The sequence below is a fragment of the Sus scrofa genome, chromosome 5 (genome assembly GCF_000003025.6).
Source record: "Sus scrofa isolate TJ Tabasco breed Duroc chromosome 5, Sscrofa11.1, whole genome shotgun sequence".
In the NCBI taxonomy this organism is placed as follows: Eukaryota; Metazoa; Chordata; class Mammalia; order Artiodactyla; family Suidae; genus Sus; species Sus scrofa.
This window is the reverse complement of record NC_010447.5, coordinates 34,251,551-34,274,399: the sequence shown is the minus strand read 5'-3', so window position 1 is coordinate 34,274,399 and position 22,849 is coordinate 34,251,551. Positions and strand designations below refer to the sequence as shown.

The 22,849-nt window shown below is 41.3% G+C and overlaps 1 long non-coding RNA gene across 21 annotated transcripts in view; it reads left to right on the top strand.

The window, feature by feature from the left end:
• LOC102168027 overlaps positions 1–22,849 on the top strand; it is a 209,937-nt gene that overhangs the window by 152,406 nt on the left and 34,682 nt on the right. For 17 of the 21 annotated variants that reach the window (XR_002344024.1, XR_002344023.1, XR_002344036.1 and 14 more), the window contains 2 exons: positions 12,757–12,857; positions 18,514–18,600. This is a non-coding gene — a long non-coding RNA (uncharacterized LOC102168027). Of the gene's footprint in view, positions 1–11,576; positions 11,846–12,756; positions 12,858–18,513; positions 18,601–22,849 lie in introns of all 21 variants that reach the window. The other 4 variants (XR_002344040.1, XR_002344038.1, XR_002344028.1 and 1 more) reach the window with 3 other exon arrangements.

Below are 22,849 nucleotides of genomic sequence, written 5' to 3'. Positions count from 1 at the left end.
CAAAAAGAAGACCTGCTCTGAAGGAGCAGGTCCACTGTGTGCAAAAGAGTTTTTGCTTCATGCTTTTGATGGGTTTGTATCCAGTGGGAGAGAAGAGATGATCCAGGCATAAATAAACCCACTGCAAAGCCAGACGCATATAAAAAAACAGTGCTTCTCATATAACAGCAGCAACTCAGATGACTGAAATAGATGGACAGGTCCCTGGTATTGGAAAGAGAACAAACAGTTTTATATTCAAATAGAATGGTGGTTTTTTTTCTCTTAGTTTTATATTTAATTATGAAGCATTTTTAACATTAAAGATACCAATATAGAAAATAGATTTATTCACACCACCTGGATTCAGTGACTTTTGAATATTTGACATATTTACTTCATTTTTTAAAAAAATAAAGAAATAAAGGGAGTTCCTGTTATGGCTCAGTGGAAACGAATCTGATTAGGAACCATGGGGTTGCAGGTTTGATCCCTGGCCTTGCTTGGTGGGTTAAAGATATGGCATTGCCCTGAGCTGTGGTGTAGGTTGCAGACGAGGCTCAGATCTGGCGATGCTGTGGCTGTGGTGTAGGCTGGCAGCTGTAGCTCCGATTAGACCCCTATGCTGTGAGCCTCCATATGCCGCAGGTGTGGCCCTGAAAAGCAAAATAAATAAATAAATAAATAAATAAATAAATAAAGACTGCAGGTAGAGTCTTAGGCCCTTTCAAACGTCTCCCTAATTCTATTCCCCTGCCTCTTTCCCAGAGAGAACCACTCTTCTAAAGTTGCTGTGCCTTCTTCCCATTTATATTTTTAATTCTCTTGCTCTTTGTGGTCCAATAAATATATAAAGTGGTGGTAATGTGTTTTTATAATTTGTGTGAATGCGTTTATACTGTGGGGTTTTTTGTGGGGTTTTTTTTTGTCAAAACTTGCTTATGGTATTTATCTGTTAGATAGCTCTCAATTTAGTTTCCCATTTATTCATTGATAAATATTTGGCTTAATTCTGATTTCTTATATGTCCCCAGGAAGTGAAATTGCTGACACACAGGGCACAGCCATCTTCAATTAAAATGGTTGGTGAGGAGTTCCCTGATGGCCTAGTGGGTTAAGGATCCAGTATTGTCACTGCTGTGGCTTGTATTGCTACTGTGGCAAGAATTCTGTTCCCTAGCCTGGGAACTTCTGGGTGCTAAGGGTGCAGAAAAACACAAAAACAGAACACACACACAATAAATAAAAAATAAAATAAAATGGCAAAAACAGAACACACACAATAAATTAAAAATAAAATGTTTAATTTTCTTATAAACATCTTTCTATTTATTATAACTATTTACTTCTTTTTGTTATTATTTTAGACAATAATTTTCTTTTAACAATACTTTTCTTATAAACATCTTTCTATTCTTTATAACTGTTTATTTACTTCTTGTTATTATTTTAAAAGATTCCACCATGGAATCATGCATCATTAATGAAAAGCAAAGTTGCATCACACACTCAAGTACTGCATTACAATTTCCCAGTTACCTCCATTTCTTTCAAATGACAGGGTCACTCCATTTAAGCAGGCTTGCCTGTCTGGAGTCTGCCAACATCTTTACTAGGACCTTATTCATATCACCTTGAAATTGTGCATTGGGAAGAGTTGAAGGGACCTGTCTAGTAAGAAATATCAGGAATTCCCAGGAAAGGATTGTTTGGTGGTGTCATGATTAGTCTCCCATGTTAAGAGAGTGCATTGACAAAAATGTGTCTATGATTTATGTTTCTTAACAAACTTTCAAAATGTAGAAATTATACATTCCAAAGCACAGTAGGGATAGAGGCTACACTATCCCAAAACACTACTATAGCCCCAAACAATTCTTCAAAACCCCTCAGTTTTTGCAATATTAGTCTATTTCATAGTCATTTGATACTTATTTATTTACTTTTGCTTTTTAGGGCTGCACCCACGCCATATGGAGGTTCCCATGCTAGGGGTCAGATTAGAGCCACAGCTGCCGGCCTACACCACAGCCACAGCAACGCCAGATCCAAGCCGCATCTTCCACCTACACCACAACTCACGGCAACGCTGGATCCTTAACCCGCTGAGTGAGGCCAGGGATCGAACCTGAAACCTCATGGTTCCTTGTTGGATTCATTTCTGCTGGGCCACGACAGGAACTCCCTAGTCATTTGATATTTAAAATAAAAATGGTGTAGCACCTTGTAGTGGTTAATCATTGTTTTAGGTTCTTTAAATTCATTAAATCTCTTGATTTTATCATAGCCTTTAGAGATAAATAATATTTATACCCTGAGGCTGAATGCTGGGCTGAAATAAGTAACCTGGCCAGGAATGACATAGCCAAGAAATGGCAGAGGCAGGATTTCAAACCAAATCTCATGAGGCTACAAAGCCCATGGTGCTACATGAAGAGAGATAACAGATTTTCACCCTCAAAAAATATGTAATACTCATTCTTGCCAAAAGTGGTAACTTGAATCTAGTCAAGAGAAAACAAACCAAATTGAGGAACAGCCTTCAAAACAGCTGAAATATACTCAAAGAATATCAGGGTCATGAAAGACAAAAGCTGTTCCAGATAAAAGGAGGCTAAAGAGACATGACAGCTAAATGCAATGTGTTATACAGGCAGGGAGAATGTTACAAAAATATTACTGGGACAACTGGCAAAATTAAACACAGAATGTATTTTAGATGATAGTATTAAATCAACATTAAATTTCCTAAATTTAATCTTAGTCATTATGATTATGGAGGAAAATACCCTTGTTCTTAGGAGAAACATTTCTTTCATTATTCATAAGACTGATCACGTCTTACATACATATGGATTACCTGTAATTCTTTTGTGAATATACTATTGTTATCTGTGGGTAATTTAAAAATTGTGGTATGGTATGACTAGATTGACTTCAATTTGTTTTTTTTTTTTCTTTTTACTGACACACATGTGGCATATGGAAGTTCCCAGGTTAGGGTTCAAATTGGAACCACAGCTTCAGGACCATGCCACAGCCACAGCAATGTGGGATCCGAGCGGCATCTTCAACCGGAACCACAGCTTTTGGCAATTCCAGATCCCTAATTCACTAAGCGAGGCCAAGGATTGAACCCACATCCTCACGGAGACTATATCAGGTTCTTAACCCATTGAGCCACAGTGGGAGCTCCTTCAATTTACTTTTACTTATTTATTTTAATGGAATTTATTGCATGCATATTGCATGCACATGGAATCTAGGAAAGAATTGGAACAATCAGGCTAGAAAAAAAAAACTAGTATTTGATAATGCCATTTTTAAGGGTTTGATGGGTTCTTTGGCCCCCTGACCCTTTAATCATTAACTGTTCTCTATAAGGGCTAAGATTACATTCTTCCTTATTAAATGCCTATTACACTCTTAGTTTTCAAACATGACATTTGGCCTAAATTCAAACTGTCAAGTTATACTAAAAATTTAACTTTAAATTTTTTTTTTTTTTTTTTTTTTTTTTGGCTGTGCCCGCAGCATGCAGAAGTTCCCAGGCCAGGGCTCAAACCTGAGCCATACAGTAACCTGAGCCACAGCAGTGACAATGCCAGATCCTTAACCACTAAGCTACCAGTGACCTCCAGTTTGCTTTTAATTTGAAGCCTACAGACTTCAACAAATCTAAGGGTGAAAGAGAGAAAATCCATTATAAAACCACAATTAAATGGCTGTGGTAGGAGAGGGAAGGTAAGCCAGGTCTTATAAAATCTTTTTTTTGTCTTTCTGCCATTTTTAGGGCCACTCCCACAGCATATGGAGGTTCCTAGGCTAGGGGTCAGATCGGAGCTACAGCTGCCAGCCTACACCAGCGCCACAGCAACTCGGGATCCAAGCCTTGTCTGCAACCTACACCACAGCTCATGGCAATGCCGGATCCCACTGAGCAAGGCCAGGGATCGAACCCACAACCTCATGGTTCCTCGTCGGATCCATCAACCCCTGAGCCACAACGGGAATTCCCTTATAAAATCTTTTGAGACTTAACCTGAGGAAGACTTCTCCATGAGGCCAGACCCGGCTAATACCCCTCCTTGGTTGTCCAGCCCTCCTCTGAAACTTACTTATTTGATTATCTTGTCAGGTGCTATCATGGGTGTCTGTCTCCCCCATGAACTGTGTGTGTGTCCTAAAGAAAGATACTGAGGAGTTCCCGTCGTGGCTCAGTGGAAACAAATCTGACTAGCATCCATAAGGACAGGTTCAATCCCTGGCCTTGCTCAGTGAGTCAAGGATCCGGTCTTGCCATGAGCTGTGGTGCAGACCACAGACGTGGCTCAGATCTGGCATTGCCATGGCTGTGGCCTGGGCCAGGGGCTACAGCTCTGATTAGACCCCTAGCCTGGGAACCTCTGGTATGCCATGGATGTGGCCCTAAAAAGACAAAAAAAAAAAAAGAAGAAGAAAGAAAGATACTGAGATTATTTCCTTTGACTCCTAGTATCTAACCTAGTGTCTGATATTCAGAAAGAGGCCCATAAATATTTACTGAATTAATCTAAATTTCTTTTTTTAAAAAAGCACATCCATGTGCACTTATGTGTGTCTCTAAAAATCAGATTCTGAGGACTCCAGGGGCCACCCTGCTCACCCCTTTATTTTAGATAGAATTCTAATAGGCGCATCTAGTTTCACGTCTATAGTAAGAACAAAAAATTGAAACTACCAAAAAAGAGGAGATGCAGTTTGCTTCTAGAAAGAACATTCATAGCAGCAATAAGTAAAATCCTAACAGAGATGAGAGAAAGAAAATTAGGAAAAGTACGAGTCTAGAGATATTTACTGTAATTGATGTGTATAAGGACAATGCTGATTCACCAAAAGATGATTAGATTGTATTCTGGTTCAGGAGGCAGTGAAATACATAATGTTTTTAAAAGTTAAAAGAAAAATGCTATGGAACATTTTATGGTGGTTTTTTTTTTTTTTTTTTTTTTTTTTTTTCTTTTGGACAATGTCATCCCTGCCCAAAGTTTAATAAATGGGGAATGACTATATGTGCTTTTTATTACTTGTTGTTTTTACTGAACACTCACATGGTTCCTGCTTTTAATTTTAAAGCAGATGAATGAGAACATTCTGTATTTCTCCATTCCAGAAAGATCCCACCAGAAATGAATTGCTTTTGTGGCCTTCAACCACGTTTTGTCAGAAACAAAATGAAACATGGCCTCCCTCAGGCACCTTTGCACCTTCCCTGAGAAGGGGCGGGAGAGATGAGATGAATGACTCCTTCCCTTCCTCCCGTGCACACCCAGTCTAGGCAGATCAGACAACAGGCCTTTCCTACACCTCGGGCCACTTCCTACCCTGCTAGCTCCCAGCCTCCTGACCTCCTGAAGGGTGGCATCCTGGGTCCAAGTGGCCTTTGGCAGTCTGCACCTGCACAGGAAGTCAATGCCTGGGAGTTGGGGTAAAGGACACAGAAGCACCAACCCGTGGCCCAGGGCTGTGGAGCAGTTCATCCAGTTTCACAGGGGCTCAGTGGGAGCCCCTGCCTGCATCTCCAGCACAGCACACCACAAAGTCTTTAGCCATGCCCAAGTTCTCAGAGCTCAGAAACAGCTGTCCACTCAGCTCCTAATTCCTTGGGCCAATGGCCTTACCTGGAACTCTCTGTCTCTGGCACCCAAGGCTTCCAGCTTTCAAGCATGAGGCGATGCTGCCCCCAGTCCAGCCACTCCTGACAGCTAGTTCATGCCTCCCCTCAGCTCTCAGAACCCCACCAGGGAAACTGGGGGGTTGACAAGCTCTTTGGGTTGGGCCCAGTTTTCTAAGTGTTGGCCCCCAACTCTGAGGAATCCTGCTTCATCTTTCCCAGAAAATCCACCCTCTCTCCTTTGCCAGAGATCTGTGCACTGCAGAGCACTGCAAGAGCCTACTCAATTAGATTTATTCATCTGGGTTTTAAGATAGGGAATCATAAACTCTCATTCACTTAATAAATATTAAGAACAAAGCTTCCGAAACTTGTGGAAAGAGAAAACAAAAACAGAACCTATATTTGGGACTACATTTTGGTCGTAGATATGAAGAGAAATATGAGGAAGGAAAAAGAAGGTAACACAAGAAGAGAAAGGCACCGGGACAGATAAAAAAGATATAAGAGAGATTTAGACAGCAAGGCAGAGAAGAGCAGACATTAAATAATTGAAGAAGGAAGGACAATACACCTGCAGACTAGACATGCTGATGAAAGAGAAAGTCTGAGAGAGAGAAAGCCACAGGAAAACAAAATACTCTCCACAGAAATAGAGTTGGATTGCAGTGCCCTAAGGACACATACTGTGTCTGTGTACTGCTGTTTTCCCCAGAGCCAAGCTCAGCGCCTGACATAGAGTCGGCACTCAAGAAATAGTTGTTGATGGAATAAATGCAAAAGTGAGACAAAGAAACACACAGAAGGCAGAAGATAGGAGCCAAGTCTGTGTAATCATTAAGCACAGGTGGTCCTGCGTTCACTTCTTGACTCTGTATCTTCAGATTTGCATGATTTCACTGTTTTTAATATTTCCGTGTCTCCATATCTTAATATGTCAAAACTAAACTAGGTTCCAGATATTTCACTATTTTTTTTTTCCTGTCTCCAAACCACCCTTCCATGCTCTGCTTTGTGTCACTGGGGCTGCAACTCTGAGACAGCATTTTGGCTTGGCCAGCTGGCTGAGAAGGAAGAAGGAGTTTGTTCCTCCTACCTGCTTTCTGTTCCTGAGCACTCTTTCTGCCAGAACTTCTTCATCACAGCAGCATCAGTTCTTTTCTGGAACAGCAGCTAAACCCAGTTTGCAGTTTTCCTAACACCTGCAGAGCCAGCTTCCCTGCCACCTCCCCGTCCCCGCCCTCCCCCTGTCCCGCAGAGACTCCAGCAGGAGCAGAAGCCTGCAGTTCAGATCTGGAGCTCCTGCCCTGTATCTTTCTAAGTTTTAATAACTTCAGCCTCTTCCTTAGGTTTCCCTAGCCCCAGGGTGGTCGCTGCTTCCTATAGTCACTGCCTCTTTAATACCTTAGAGGGCTCTTTTTACCCTTTTAGTACTAGTTATCAATTTTATACCTCATTAGCAATTCTTTCTAATCCTTTCCTCTGTTTAAATGTCTAGTATTGTTTCTGTCCCCTGCCTAGATCCTGACTGAAAGAGGAACCCTCCTACATCACGGGATTGTGAGGCAGGGTGTGTAAAGTGCTTAGAATATGGCCCGGCTGCAGTAAGAACCCAATAACTGGGAGCTGTAGAATCCATAGTGACACAACAGCACATTTAGACAGCAATACTGGAGGTGGCACAGATGGGCTTTCATGGAGCAATACCTTGACCTTCAGACCTTTGAAGTCTTTGACAGGTGTGCTCTGCCTTTACAGCTCCAGATAAAGTGTCCAAAGCAGATACCATATGTCACTGACTCTAAGACATCATTGATTGTCCAACACACCATTAATTCTGTGTATCGCTAAGAAAACTAAAAATCACCCCCCAATTAAACTATGGTGTATCATATATTCTGAGGCTCATTCTAACATTAGAAATATTAAAATGTGGAACAAATGTGTGTGCCTTAGAATTGATGTCATATAGTATAGTTAGCTCTCTGTATCTGCGGGTACCACATCTGTGGACTCAATCAACTGTGGGTCAAAACTATCTTTTTAAAAATTTCGGGAAATTCAAAAAGCAAATCTAATTTTCTGTGTAGGTAACTATCTACATAGCCTTTACATTGTATTTACAATTATTTCCAGAGTACTTACATTATATTAAGTATTATAAGTAGTTTAGAGATTATTTAAAGTATATGTGAGGATATGCACATATGGAAATACTGGTACACCATTTTTGAGAAAGGATTTGAGAACACAAGCGTTTTGATATCCATGGAGGGTTCTAGAACCAATCCCCTGTGGATAACCATGGACAACTGTATTTACATTAAACTATGGTGAATATTAGGTCACCCTTGAATGGATCTATTCATTCTTTATCCCTTCTTCTATACCAACCAATATTAAATACACACACACACAAACAATTAGGAAAGGTGAGGACAAAAGAAAGCATTTCCTACCCTGCCTGGATCCTTATTTGAGGGCCCCTGAGGAAGCCAACAATTGGAAATTGGCCCCAACAAAATAGATCTGTTTGGTTCAGTCTGCCTGTTTTAATCAAGTGCTTACCTCCCTCACCTGGCAAAGCTTTCCCATTTCCTGAGCAAAATAACCTAGCACACAAACCGCAGACGAATTTGAAGTTTGTTTTCCATTCAAACTGAGAAAGAGTATGAACCTAAAGTGGAAAATGTACTCGCCTATTAGCATGACCGGTGGTCTGAACTAAAATTAGCCTGTGTTCAGAACGCTCTGTGGGCTTTTATGCGTCACACTTAAGCTTCAGTCCAAGTATGTTTCTGGAGTATGGTTATAATCAGAAAAACAAGGAATGCAAAAATAACACCTCATGAGTCAATGGATTTCCTGCCCCAAATAAGTTCTTGCTATAGCTGGCCCTGCACAGCCCCAATCGTTGGGAAACAGTCCGGGACAGCCTGGAACAGCCGCCACATCATGCAGATTTAAGATCACCTGTCTCCATATAAAGTCCTGGACCACACACACAAACACACATACACACAAATGGTGAATTGATGGGACATAGGGAAGGAGGAAGGAGCAAGGAAGCAAGAGAGAGAGACGACTGGGAAACTGATTGGCAGTGGATTTGAAGAAGAAAGAAAACTGAAGGAAAGCTCTTCAGACAGTTGGCCAGGGTTGATTTTCTTTAATTCTCACACACTGGTCAAACAAGGGAAACTGCAATCCATCTCCTTCCCAACCTCCACCCCCCCTGACTTGATCTGAAAATGGAAAATTTCAGTAGACTCTTAGCCTCTTCTAGACCTCTGTGTGCTCTGCTGGCAGCGCTTGTTTTAAAACCCTTGCTATGCTTCTCTGTCTCAACTTCAGATTTTTTTTCCTGGGATGTATAAAGAAGAAATTCAGCCCCAACATGCAAAAATATTGGAAAGGGGAAGGTGTGGGCTGCATAAGGAAAAGAAAGGGACTTAGTGGGGCAGTGTGGAAGTGCTTGTTTCATGAAGATGAGATTCTCTCTCAGAAGGTCTCAACGAATTGCTGGAAGAACACCGAAAGGAGGCATGGGGAGGGAGGAAGATTGATCATGTGTTGTATGATGCGTTTATTGCACATTTACCATGTGGCTACTATTAGGCTGGGCACTGAAGATGCCAAAAAAAAAAAAAAGAGAGAGAGAATTCTAGCCTCTTGGAGCTCACAGGCTAATCGATGTGTAAACAATCAACCCAATATTTTTCAAAAGTTAAAGCAGAGCTTATGAGTCAGGGCCTATACGAATAACAGAAGTCAATTAAGAGGCAATCACCAGAGTTCTCAGAAGAAATGAATCCGACTAGTATCCAGGAGGATGCAGGTTCGATCCCTGGCCTTGTTCAGTGGGTTGGGGTCCAGCGCTGCTGTGTAGGTCACAGATGTGGCTCAGATCACAAGTGGCTGTGGCTGTGGCCTAGACTGTCTGCTGTAGCTCCAATTTTACCCCTAGCCTAGGAACCTTCATATGCTGTGGGTGCAGCTCTAAAAACACCAAAAAAAAAAAAAAAAAAAAAAAAAAAAAAGGCAATCACCCCAAGACCTTTGCACTTGCTAGTCTCTGACTGGAAGCTCTTTCCTGAGAGATCTATGTGGCTCACTGCTTCAACCATGCTCAGAAAAGGGCCGGCATCAGGAAAACAAGGATGAATCTATGGCCCTCTGGCATCCCTGAGATACTCCAATCAAAGACTAAATGTACCAGGGAGTTCCTGTTGTGGCTCTGCAGTAACGAACCCAATTAGTATCCACAAGGATGCAAGTTCGATCCTTGGCCTCACTCAGTGTGTAAAGGATCTGGTGTTGCCCTGAGCTGCGGTGTAGGTTGCAGACACAGCTCAGATCCCACAATGCTGTGGCTGTGGTGTAGGCCAGCAGCTGCAGCTCCAATTCCACCCCTAGCCTGGGAACTTCCATATGCCACAGGTGCAGCCCTAGAAAACTAAAAAGTAAAAAAAAGACCAAATGTACCAAATCTCTTACCATATTATTCAACAACTTCCTTGCTCACAGCACTTTCTCTCCTCACATGAGTGTCAGCTTTCCTCAGTGCTAAATTTCTCATAGGTGGTCAGTATTTCTGATGATGTATTCTGAGATAAGCCCCTAACAGGACAAGTCCCCTTCTTGGTGAATCAATAACAGTCATGGTCCTTGTGTGCAGTAAGACATGGCCCCTGGAGCTCCAGGCTGAGGGCAGTAGTGAGGCTTTCAGAGGAAGTCAAGGGCAATGGCTTGCAGGTGTTGGTTGGCACGGCTCACAGGAATCAATGACTTATTAAAGTCTTAAGAATTTTGCAAGCCAGTTGGTGACACATTTGTGGCTTGAAATCAGCCATAGTGTAAGTATTGAAACCATAGAAATTAGCCAGGTGTACACATCAGGTCTTCTTTTCCTCCGTGAAGCTGGTCATTATACATTTACGAGCACACCATTGCTAAGGATGATCCTTCTGGATTGCAAGGAACCGCTTTGACCAAATGGTTCCCTTAGCAAAATCAAGACAAAACTTGTGAGAGGGGATAGAAAGCAGTGTCCTTCTTGGTCCTGAGCAAGGATGAAAGTCCTCACATGGTCCATGCTCAACAGCTCCCTAAAGCAGGGGTTGACAAACTTTGTAAAGAGTCAGATAGTCAGTACTGCCTTTCTAGCACAAAACCAATCAAAGACTATACATAAATGTTGAATGTGGCTGTGTCTAAACAGAATTCATTTATGGATACTGAAATTTGAATTTCATATCACTTCCATGTGGCACAAAATATCACTATTCTTTCGATCTCTTTGCAATTGTTTATAAGTATAAAGTCCATTCTTAACTCACCAACTATACCAAATATAAGTATATATAGCTTGAGGGCTATATTTTGCCTTGAAGTATAAAATATTGAATGATTTTGAAGAAGGAAAAAATGATCACCATATCTCAAGGACTAGCTCTCATTATTGAATAGCGTATGTAACAAGTGCTATCCTAAGAGAGATATATACATTCACTCATGAAATCCTTAAAATGATCCAAAAAAAAAAAACCCATACCACTATTACTGAGGTTTAGGGAAGAAAAATACCATGACCAAAGTCACACAGGGGAACACAGGAGAGCTGGCTGAGGTTTAATCTCATTTTTTTTTTTAATTTGAAACTTGTACTTTTAGCCGATGCTACCCTAGTTTGAAATCCTGGGTCTTAAGAAAGTATACATGTATGTGTGACTGGGTCACCTTGCTGTGCAGTAGAAAACTGATGGAACACTGTAAGTCAGCTATAATGGAAAAAATTAAAATCATTATATAAAAAAAGAAAGAAATCCTGGGTCTTATGTGCAGGAAATAATCTTGCTCATTTGCCACCAACTCATATGTTTATCCTTCTTCAGCTGGTTGCTTTCATCCAGTCCCTCTTTCCTTCTTTTCTCCCCATATACAGGCTGTAGACATCATCCAGAAAATTTACTCTGGAGGATCAATAAGATGGGCAAAATCACTTGCAAGTTTATCTTTTTCAAAAACTCCATAAAATATGGAAGTAGGTTGAGTAGCACTTGCAATATATTTCAAAAAAAATTAAGCTAAAAAGAGTCATCTGGATCACATGAGGATCCGTGTCCCTGGCTGGACTTTGCCCTTGATGACAGAAGGTGAACAGAGCTGGTGGAACAAGGCTAGGAGCTATTTCTCGCTATTTCAAACAATAAGGTACAGAAAACTAATTTTTGAGAGGACAGTGACTCTTGGCAGGAAAAAATAATTATTAGGGGTGTATTTGTGTATTTATGGAAGTAATATTTAGAAATAGGAAAAATATAAATTATAAGGTGAAATTATTCCTAGGAGATTAAATGTCATAATTTCTATAATTATCTTACCACTACTTTAGTGAAAAAAATTCTGGAGTTCCCATTGTGGTGCAGTGGAAATGAATCCGACTAGGAACCAAGAGGTTTCAGGTTCTATTCCTGGCCTTGCTCAGTGGGTTAAGGATCTGGCGTTGCCATGAGCTGTGGTGTAGGTTGCAGATGCGACTCGGATCTGATGTTGCTGTGGCTGTGGGTAGGCTGGCAGCTGTAGCTCCAATTCAACCCCTAGCCTGGGAACCTCCATATGCCATGGGTGCAGCCCTAAAAAGCAAAAAGAAAAAAAAATTCTGATGAAGCAAATTTAAAATGTTAATATTCTTAGATCTAAGTGAGCTGTTTCGTCACTAACCAAAAAATGGTTTAAATGCCTAAAACAAATAGTATGACTGAATAAAAGATAGATTTTTATGTAGAACATAAACACTTGTTTAGCTTGAGTTCTAAGATAAATCAGAGGGATGGTGACCTGGGTGCAGTTGAGTGGTGTCCTGATAATTATTTTCCAGTTGAGGTCAGCACTGACCACAGATGATCTTTCACTTGGCCATTAATTTTACTCAGCTTTGAAATAAGACCAATCTGTTCTTGCCAGTAAAACTCAGAAATCCAGGCACACAGCTAAAGGAAAGTTTAGTTCAATCTTGAAGAGCAGGATAAATTTTCAGTGGTTTATGGAGAAAACTGATTTGTCTCCCTGGGAAGCCAGATCTTCAGATAATAAAATGCCATTTCTGTCTAACCTTGAAAAAGGTCAAGCTACTGGTGATGGAATCCAGGCTTCAAAAGAAGAACCAGATGTCAGATGGAAATGATCAAGAAGACAGATCAGGAGTTCCCGTCGTGGCTCAATGGTAAGGAACCCAACTAGGATCCATGAGAGCTTGGGTTCACTCCCTGGCCCTGCTCAGTGTAACTCACTGAGGATCCGGTGTTGCCATGAGCTGTGGTATAGGTCACAGACATGGCTCCGATCTGGTGTAGCTGTGGCTATGGCATAGGCGGGCAGCTGCAGCTCTCAATTTGACCCCTAGCCTAGGAACTTCCATGTGCCACAGGTGCAGCCCTAAAAAGACAAAAAAAAAAAAAAAAAAAAAAAAAGGAAGATGGATGACATACGATGTTGCTGAGCATTTGGGGAAATAGGCACACACCTGTACTTTTGCTGGGAGTGTAAACCGATGCATCTTTCCTAGGGGAAAATTTGGCAACAAGTAGAAATGCCTTCTTTAGTAGAAGTCTTTGACTTAGAAGTCTCACGCCTAGAAATGTATCCTAAGCTAATAGTTGGATAACTGTGTTAGGATGAACAAACAGGATGTTGATTGCTAGAGAGTTTATGGTACTGATAAATTTGAAATGACCCAAACATAATCAATAGGAATTTGGTTAAATAATTATGACATATCTATACAATGAAGCCTTAAAGCCACTAATTAGAATTATATAGATACATATTTATAGACATGAAAATATAAATGTTTAGATGTTGCTACGTGGAGAAAAAACCACGTGTCCTCTGATTCTATGTAGGGTGTGTGCGCGTGTTTGTGTGCGTGCGTGCGTGCGAATGTGTGTGTGCATGCGCACACAGACAGAGAAAAGTCTGAATAGCACTATTTTTCCAGCAATTACTTCTCAGCTTAACTCTAAGCTTTATAATGCTCTGTACTTTATGAATTTTCAGGAACGAGCTTGTATTATTTTTTTAGGAGAAGATTTACCTAAGTAAAAATTCTCCAAGAACTAACTGGTGCTCTCTGGTTGTCCTCTTTCGTTTTAACCTTCTAGTTACAAGCTCATTCTGATCCAGCTTTTTTATGACATCTGCTAGTTGGTTCTCTACCAGTCTTCTCAGAGTTTGAGATATTCAGCCTCACTTTTTTAGGCTCTTTTTTAAGGCATGCACACACAAACAACGTATTTCATTTGTAGTATACCGCAGACTATAGTCCTATAAATAATAGGCCCCAAGTTGAAGGTGGTATGATAAAGTTCTTCCAAATCTCCCATCCTGTCAGAGATTCTCTAGGCCTGACTATATACTCCTTTGGAGATAATATCAGAAATCAAAATATCCAAAATCGATATTTGAGGCCTTTTGGGAGTGTGTGCCTTGAATCGTATGGTCCTCCTAACCCTCTTGTACAAGGTTTTCTGTCTGTCCCATGCTGGACTGGTTCCATACAACGGCATACTCCACTCTATCCAGTCTCTGCTGTCCCTCCATTCTGGCTTTTCTAGGCTATAACCCAAGTCTCTGGACTTATAGCTCCCCAAATATATTCTCCTTGAGATGCTCCTCAGGGCATCTCAACCAGTGGCTGTTACAATGGAGAGTCTGGCCTCTACCAACCCCCATGTGAGAAGCACCCCCATGTGAGAAGCATGGCTGCCAGTGGCAACAGAGTAAGGACCCAACACCATATCATTGTGCTGTGGTATCTCTGTTGCCTGAAGAGTCAAAGTTCTAGAAATAGTGACTCAGGAGCTGTGGCAAGATGACAAGGTCAATGATGGGGAGCTACAGTGCTAGAGGTGGCCCAGGGAGCACTGGACGCCTGGCCATGCTCAGAGAAACATGCAGATACAACTGTGACCCAAGACTGCAGCTGCACTAACATGGCATCAAGCTACAAACTAAATGCAGGAGTTATGTCGACTTTTCTACATAACTGAGAGGCCATGACGGGGCCCACATGCCACAGGCTAAGCTTCAGCATTCTTGGCACGACAGAGTTGGATCATTCACAGTGATTTTCTAGAGCAGAACCAGCTGAGCCAACCACAGTGACATTCCTTGTTTTGCCAAATTCTCCTGTCAGCTAGACAGGAGCAGACACTGGGAACTCAGAGTACTCAAGCAATTACCATGGGCAACTGAGCAAGGACCACCATTGCAGAAGAAGAAACACATTTAAGATATCCAAAGCACCTCTGCAAGCCATGTGACCTACAGGTGACATCAGCAATGAACATGACAGGCAGGTCTGGCAAGTGGTACACAGACAGGGCAAATGCTCTGGAAAACACTCTGAGTTTGTTTACTTTTGAACATTCTGTTCAAGGTCATCAATAGTCCATGCAAGGTCTCTCCCTTATTTTGCTTATAAATTAACATAATAAATTACATTATTAAATGATTATTACATAAATTAATTTTCATTTATTCCCACCACCACTCTCATGCTTCTTTCACCATAAACAATCATTTTGAGGTGTTTAGTGTGGATATTTTTATTTGCAGGTATTTTTTTCCTTAACATTTTTTTTTTCTTTTTAGGGCTGCACCTGCAGCAGCAAATGGAAGTTCCCAGGCTCGGGATCAAATCAGAGCTGCAGCTGCCGGCCTCCACCACAGCGACCTATGCCGCAGCTTGCAGCAGCACCATTGAGTGAGGCCAGGGATCAAACCTGCATCCTCATGGATATTGGGTTCTTAACTAGCTGAGCCACAGCAGGAATTCCCATGGGTTTTTTTTGCCTTTTTTTTTTTTTTTTAGCAAAAATGCGTAGTATTTTGTATTCATGGATTTTTAAATTACATAAATGTGTGTTAAGCATCTCATTCTGTTTTTACCTTTTCCACTAAACATTAGCACGGCTATATGTTGCATGATTCCATATTGCTCTATGTGTATCTAATCCGTTATTCCTAACTGCCACCTCCTGTCCAATCATGTGCCCCCAGAACATTTTACCCACTGCTTTCCCAGTGATAGGCAGACAGAAGTAATACTGCAGTCAGCACTATTGCAAATGTCCTCTCGTGGACCTAGGTGAGAATATCCCTGGGATATATATCCAGGAGCTATACTGTTGGAACACTGGATGTGTATATACTTGCTCTGACTAAATTCTGCAAGACTGCTTACCAGAGTGGTTGCACCAATCTCTGTTTGCAGTAACACTGTGTAAAAATTCCTCTGCCTCCACTTCCACATGGCAGGAACCTTTAAAGAGGTAGGTCACCATGTGGAGCCCTTCGCTTTTACATTATGGACTTTTTACATCTTGCTTCCAGGCTGGATGCCTGAGCACAGCTCTAAAGGAACTCCTGGGAGTCAATACTGAGAATGCCCGATGCTGGGGCTCCGTGGAAGAAAGATGGTGTAATGTGTCTCACTGCTATTCATTCATTTATTGAGCACCTGCTGAGTGCAAAGCTCCAAGCTAATAGAAAAAAATCTCATGTGGTCTATGCCTTTTTTTGGATTCAGAAATTAGTGCGAAAGAATGACCTTAGTTCAAATTCCTGCAAGTAAATGGCAACAAGCACACGCAGTGTTATAAATGAGAATTTCAGGAGGCTGTGGGGAACCATTCCTAAACAAGAATGAAAGCACCACCATAGAGAATTTTCAATATAGTACACTAGCTTTGGAGTTCCCATCATGGCTCAGTGGTTAATGAATCTGACTAGGAACCATGAGGTTGCGGGTTTGATCCCTGGCCTTGCTCAGTGGGTTAGGGATCCAGTGTTGCCATGAGCTGTGGTGCAGTTTGCAGACTTGGCTTGGATTCCATGTTGCTGTGGCTCTGGCGTAGGCCGGCGGCTACAACTCCGATTCGACCCCTAGCCTGGGAACCTCCATATGCCGTGGGTGCAACCCCAGAAAAGACAAAAAAAAGACAAAAAAAAAATATATATATAGTATACTAGCTTCTAGAGGAGTACCTGACACTTGGTTGGCCCTCATTAAATGTTTGCTGAAAAAATGACTAAAAGAATAGAAAGTCAAGGTTCAGGTAAGCGCTTCCTAAGAACATGAAGTTTGAACCAAGCCTTGCAAAATAAGCAAGGGTTAATCAGGGCAAGGTGATGGTGGTGGTAGTATCAGGAGCTCTCCCAGGTAGGGAGTTGGGGATGGATGCACAATAACGCCAACAACTAAACCCATCTGTGGGCATATCCTCACATGTCCCCTCAGGCATATTTGTTCTGCAATGCAGATCCCTCTTCTCAACAAAGCTGTTGGGACCAAATCCAGACCAAGAGCAGGATCACAGCAATAAGAAACCCTGCAGCCACAGGGCAGAAGACAGCGTTTCCGTATAATGAATTGGTGAATTTTTTTTTTTGCAACATAATGAGAAGAGAACAAGTTTAGAGTCAGAATGAATCTGAATAAATTTTCCTACTCTATGTCTTAGCAGCTAAGCGAATACGTGCAAGTTCCCTACCTCATGTAGTTTCCTTGTGATTAAAAAAAATAGAGATGATGGAGTTCCCTGCGTGGCTCAGCGGAAATGAATCTGACTAGTGTCCATGAGGATGCAGGTTCGATCCCTGGCCTTGCTCAGTGGGTTAAGGATCAGTGTTGCCATGAGCTGTGGTGTAGGTCGCAGATGCAGCTTGGATTTGGCGTTGCTGTGGCTGTGGCATAGGCTGGCAGCTGTAGCTCCAATTTGACCCCTAGCCTGGAAACCTCCATATGCTGAGGGTGCAGCCCTAAAAAGACACACACACAGAAAAAAATAGAGAGGATGATACCAACTTTGTAGGGGCTTTGAGAAAATTAAGTAAGCTATGTTATATCTATTAGATGTAGAATAATAAGATATATCGTTATAATGATGACAGTTAACTATTTCTGAACACTTATTTGCTGAGCTCTTTACATAAAATTCTCTTCTTTTATCCCTGGCACTACTTCATAGGCTTTTGTGCACACGTAGGCACTTAGAACAGTGCCTGACACAAAAAGCACTCAAAAGTGTTAGATATTATCACATAGGTCTTCTCACTTTATAGAGGAGGAAATTGGGGCTTTGAGAGGTTAAATAACTTAGCCCAACCTCAGGATCAAACAAAACCTTCAGCCTCTTACTTTATGCCGACGACAGTGCTGGCACACGGTAGGTCTCAAAATACACGTTAGCCTCTCTCCCCAGCCATATCTTTTCCCACTCACCTCCCACCCTCCCACTTTCCTCCCTTGAGGAGTAGTTAGCACTGAAGGAGCTCCATAATGGCCTTCAAGTAGACAGAAATATTGGTGTTGGTATAAGGCACACACACACACACACACACACACACACAGAGAGAGAGAGAGAGAGAGACAGAGAGAGAGAACACAGATATTTCTGTTCAAATGGGAGGCAGGCCACATGTATTGTATCTGGTCCCAAACAGACACAACAAAATGTGGCCAGCTTCCTCCTGGCACCCTGAACCTTTATGACAAATAGCGGTGGGTTTCACAAGCCTTGTTTAAAACCGGGAGTAATTTAAATTAGGAGATACTGAATCACTTCCTCACTTTCCCATGAAGAAATAGGAAAATTTCATCGTGGTACCTGACAATTACTACCTATTTATTTTCTAAAGGAATCCAAAATTGGGAAGAGTCTAGGATGCTGAATTCCAGACAATCAATGGAGTTTCATTTTAAACAAAAATAAACTCTAAGCCTGAAGAAGCTCTCATATTCTGGAGAGAGAATAAATCATTGGAAATCACTGAGAGCCTGAAACATTCTTTTTTCTCTTGCTTTCTGTGCACTTTAGTTTCCAAGGAGGATTTCACTCGGAGCAATCTGTTTCCTGAGAGAGAGTCGAGGAATTCTCTTGGAGTCTCTTGAGGATCTGGTGAAGGTACAGTGATTAAGTAACTCAGTCCAGATGAAAAGCCAAAAGTTTTCTATCAACTTTTCCCAGGCTCCCTTCTCTTTCTCTCCTCGTCTCCAATACTTTTGAGTTTTTAACCCTGTGATCTCTTTTCAGGAAGTATACTAACCAGAGACAAAGAGGATTTTATAAGATAGTCTAAATATCTTGGACTTTCAGCCAGGCACAGAAAGGACTTCTGTCAGTATGAAAATATGCAGGCTCAGGGAAGGAGAAGAAATCCTCAGACATGCGTGGCGCAGTGGTTAACGAATCCGACTAGGAACCATGAGGTTGCGGGTTCGGTCCCTGCCCTTGCTCAGTGGGTTAACGATCCGGCATTGCCGTGAGCTGTGGTGTAGGTTGCAGACGCGGCTCGGATCCCGCGTTGCTGTGGCTCTGGTGTAGGCCGGTGGCTACAGCTCCGATTCAGCCCCTAGCCTGGGAACCTCCATATGCCGTGGGAGCGGCCCAAGAAATAGCAACAACAACAACAAAAAAGAGAGACAAAAGACAAAAAAAAAAAAAAAAAAGACCAAAAAAAAATAAATAAATAAAATAAAATAAAAAAATAAAAAAATAAAAAAAAATAAAATAAAAAAGAAATCCTCAGACATGGAGTTCCCGTTGTGGCTCAGTGGTTAAAGAATCCGACTAAGAACTATGAGGTTGCAGGTTCGATCTCTGGCCTCGCTCAGTGGGTTGAGGATCTGGTGTTACTGTGAGCTGTGGTGCAGGTTGCAGACTCGGCTTGGAGCCCGTGTTGCTGTGGCTCTGGCATAGGCCGGTGGCTGCAGCTCCAATTGGATCCCTAGCCTGGGAACCTCCATATGCCATGGGTACAGCCCTAGAAAAGACAAAAAAAAAAAAAAAAAAAAGAAAGAAAGAAAGAAAAAAACAAAAAGAAATCCTCAGACATAGTATGGAGTGATTCCTGACCCGGTTTGTAGAGACTTCACCTGGGCTCTTAGGAAAAGCCTATGGTTGAGTCTCTAAAAAAGACTGATGCTAGGGAGTTCTCCTGTGGCACAGCAGGTTAAGAGTCCAGAGTCCAGCATTGTCACTGCAGCAGCTGGGGTCGGTGTTGTGGCACAGGTTCAATCCCTGTCCCAGGAACTTCCACATGCCACAGTGCAGCCAAAACAAAAACAAAAACTGATGCTGAAGGAAAATTGCTGAAAACATGCATGTGCACATGCACACAAACACGTACACGGAGTAGGAGGGAGGAATGGAGATGGAGGGGAAAATGTAGATGATTTAGATTGGGTGCAGTTCATATTAATGAGTTCTAGGCAGAACTTGAGGGAATTGTATGACAAGTTATAAAATCTAAGATAAAATAAATCTGAAAGAAAACACAATCTATTTCTCAGGGAAGGTAGAAAAACTAAAACTGTGTTTCATCAGCAATAAAGGTATATTTCAGCTGGAAATGACTCTTTAGAACAACTTGCAAAATGAATCCTTTCCCCCTCTGGTTAGGACACTCCCTCTTCTCCTGAACTGCATCTCCATGAACAGTGAAAGGTGATTGTGAGTGCGTAAGTGAATGTGTGTGTGTGTGTGTGTGTGTGTGTGTGTCAGTGTATATGTTGAATTATCATCTAGATAAAGGTATACTGTGTGTCATATTGATTTTCTGGTGATTCAACATTAATTCCTGGCAAAGCACTAGGAAATTCCAGACTTATGAATGCTTTTCTGGAAGGTCACAATCAAGATGTGTAGAAATCCAACTATGTTTCAAACAATTCCTGGATTCTTTTTAAAATCAGAAACCAGTCCCCTTGCAATTCTTTTTCACCTCTTTAAGTAAATGCCTTTCATTAAACTGCTCGTATTTCAAGTATTTGACCTAATCCTCAAAATATCTCTGTAGGCACTGTGACAAGTGTTACTACTGCAATTCTCCAGAGAGGAAAGAGAATGCATGTAGCAGGTGGTAGCAGAGGTGAACACGAACACCAAACTTCATCACTCATAGTTTAGTGAGAAATCCATGACACGTGATCATTTTCTTGCCTCTAGAAATCAGAAATAAACTTTGCTTCACTTGACTTTAAAAACCCAAGTTTTTTTTTTAACAGAAATAGAAGGAAGCTATTTATTAGATTCCTTTTTTATACAGCACTAAATCATTCAGTCAATTTAGTGAAGAAAAAAAAAAAAGAAAGAAACAATCTCATTCACCTGGCATTAAATAAGTAAAAATAACCTAAATTTGGGTCAGTTAGCTGCAATGAGATAAAATGCTTCCTTCACCAGAATACTCTTCTTCTTTTCCTCAGGGTCACTTCTCCAATGCCATGCATTTTATTTCTGTTCATTTAAGCTAAATCTAATGGCAGTTAGTACTGTCAATACTACTACTAAAAATAGTAGTAGTAAAAATAGCTTTTAAAAAATGGGCAGAAGACCTGAATAGATATTTTTCCAAAGAAGGCATACAGATGACTAAGAGGCACATGAAAAAAGTGCTCAGTAGTGTTAATCATCAGGGAAATGCAGATTAAAACCACAGGGAGGTATCACCTCAAACCTGTCAGAATGACTGTCATTAACAGGAACACAAATAATAAATGTGGGTGAGGATATGGAGAAAAGGGAACCCTAGTAGAACTGTTGGTGAGAATGTAAATTGGTGTAGATCCTGTGGAAAACAGTATGGAGGTTCCAGAAAAAAAACTAAAAATATAACTACCATATTAACCAGCAATTCTACTCCTGAGTATACATCTGAAAAAAAGAAAAAATATGAATTTGAAAAGATATATGCACCCAAATGTTCAGAGCAGCATTATTTACAATTGCCAAGCTATGGAAGCAACCTAAGTGTCTGCCAACAGATGAATGAATAAAGAAGTGGAATACTATTCAGCCATTAAAAAGAATAAAATTTTTCTATTCGCAACAACATGTATAGACTTTGAGGGTATTATGCTTAGTGAAATAAGTCAAAGACAAACACTTTGATATCACTCATATGTGGAATCTAAAAATTAAAACAAGCTATGAATGTAACTAGAAAGAAACAGACTCACAGATGTAGAGAATAAACTATTGATTACCAGTGGAGAGCAGAAGGTGGAAGGGGCATTTAGTGGGGTTTTTTTGTTTTTGTTTTTGTTTTTTGTTTTTTGGCTTTTTAGCACCACACTCGTGGCATATGGAGGTTCCCAGGCGAGGGGTCGAACTGCTGGCCTATGCCACAGCCAGAGCAGCATCAGATCCAAGCCATATCTGCAACCTACACCACAGCTCATGGCAACGCCGGATCATTAACCCACTGAGTGAAGCCAGGGATGGAGCCCACAACCTCATGGTTCCTAGTTGGATTCGTTTCCACTGTGCCATGTCGGGAACTCTGGAAGGGGCATTTAGGGATAGGGATTAAGAGGTACAAACTACTGTGTATAATATAAATTAGCTAGAAAGATATATCATTCAACCAGGGAATGTAGCCAATATTTTATAATAACAATAAATGGAGTGTAACCTTTGAAAATTATGAACCATTCTGCTGTACACTGGTAACGTATCAAATATTGTACACCAACTAACTATACCTTAATTTAAAAAAATGGTAATAGGGAACATGAGGATGTGCCCATTAGACTCTTTGCCTATAGAAATGGGTATCATTATCATCCCCATTTTATGGATGAGGAAATAGGCTTAGACTGTGTTAAGTAAATTGCCCAATGTCACAGGCTATTAAAAATGGAAGAGCAGTATCCAAAGCCAGGCCTGTGCAAAGTCCAGATCTCTTTGATAGGCTTAAAAATGACTATTTGCTAACCCTTCCCTGTAATTAAACTGCTCATGGAAGTGTGACCCCTCCCATGCTTATCTGCATTTCAGTAAGGACTTTATTAGAATGTAAACTCCATCAGCATAGAGTCTTGGTCTATTTTGATCATAACTGCATCCCTGGTGCTGAGCAAGTAATAGATGCTCCATAATCAGGGCCCCTCTCAGAGGATGCCCTACACTTGTTCTGTGGTCACCATCTTGAAATTCTTTATCATTTTACCTTTGGATTTGGCTTTTGTGGGTGAAGTCTGATGGGACAATGAAACTTGGCCCGGCACTCGGAATCTCAACTCAGGTGTAGTCCCACTTCCAGCCACTTCTGCACCTCCTTGCTTCCCTGGGTTCCTGGCTGCCCCTCTCCACCCCTCGTGCCTTGGGTGGCAAGTAGTTTACGTGGTGGGGTGAGGAAGACTGACAGGCC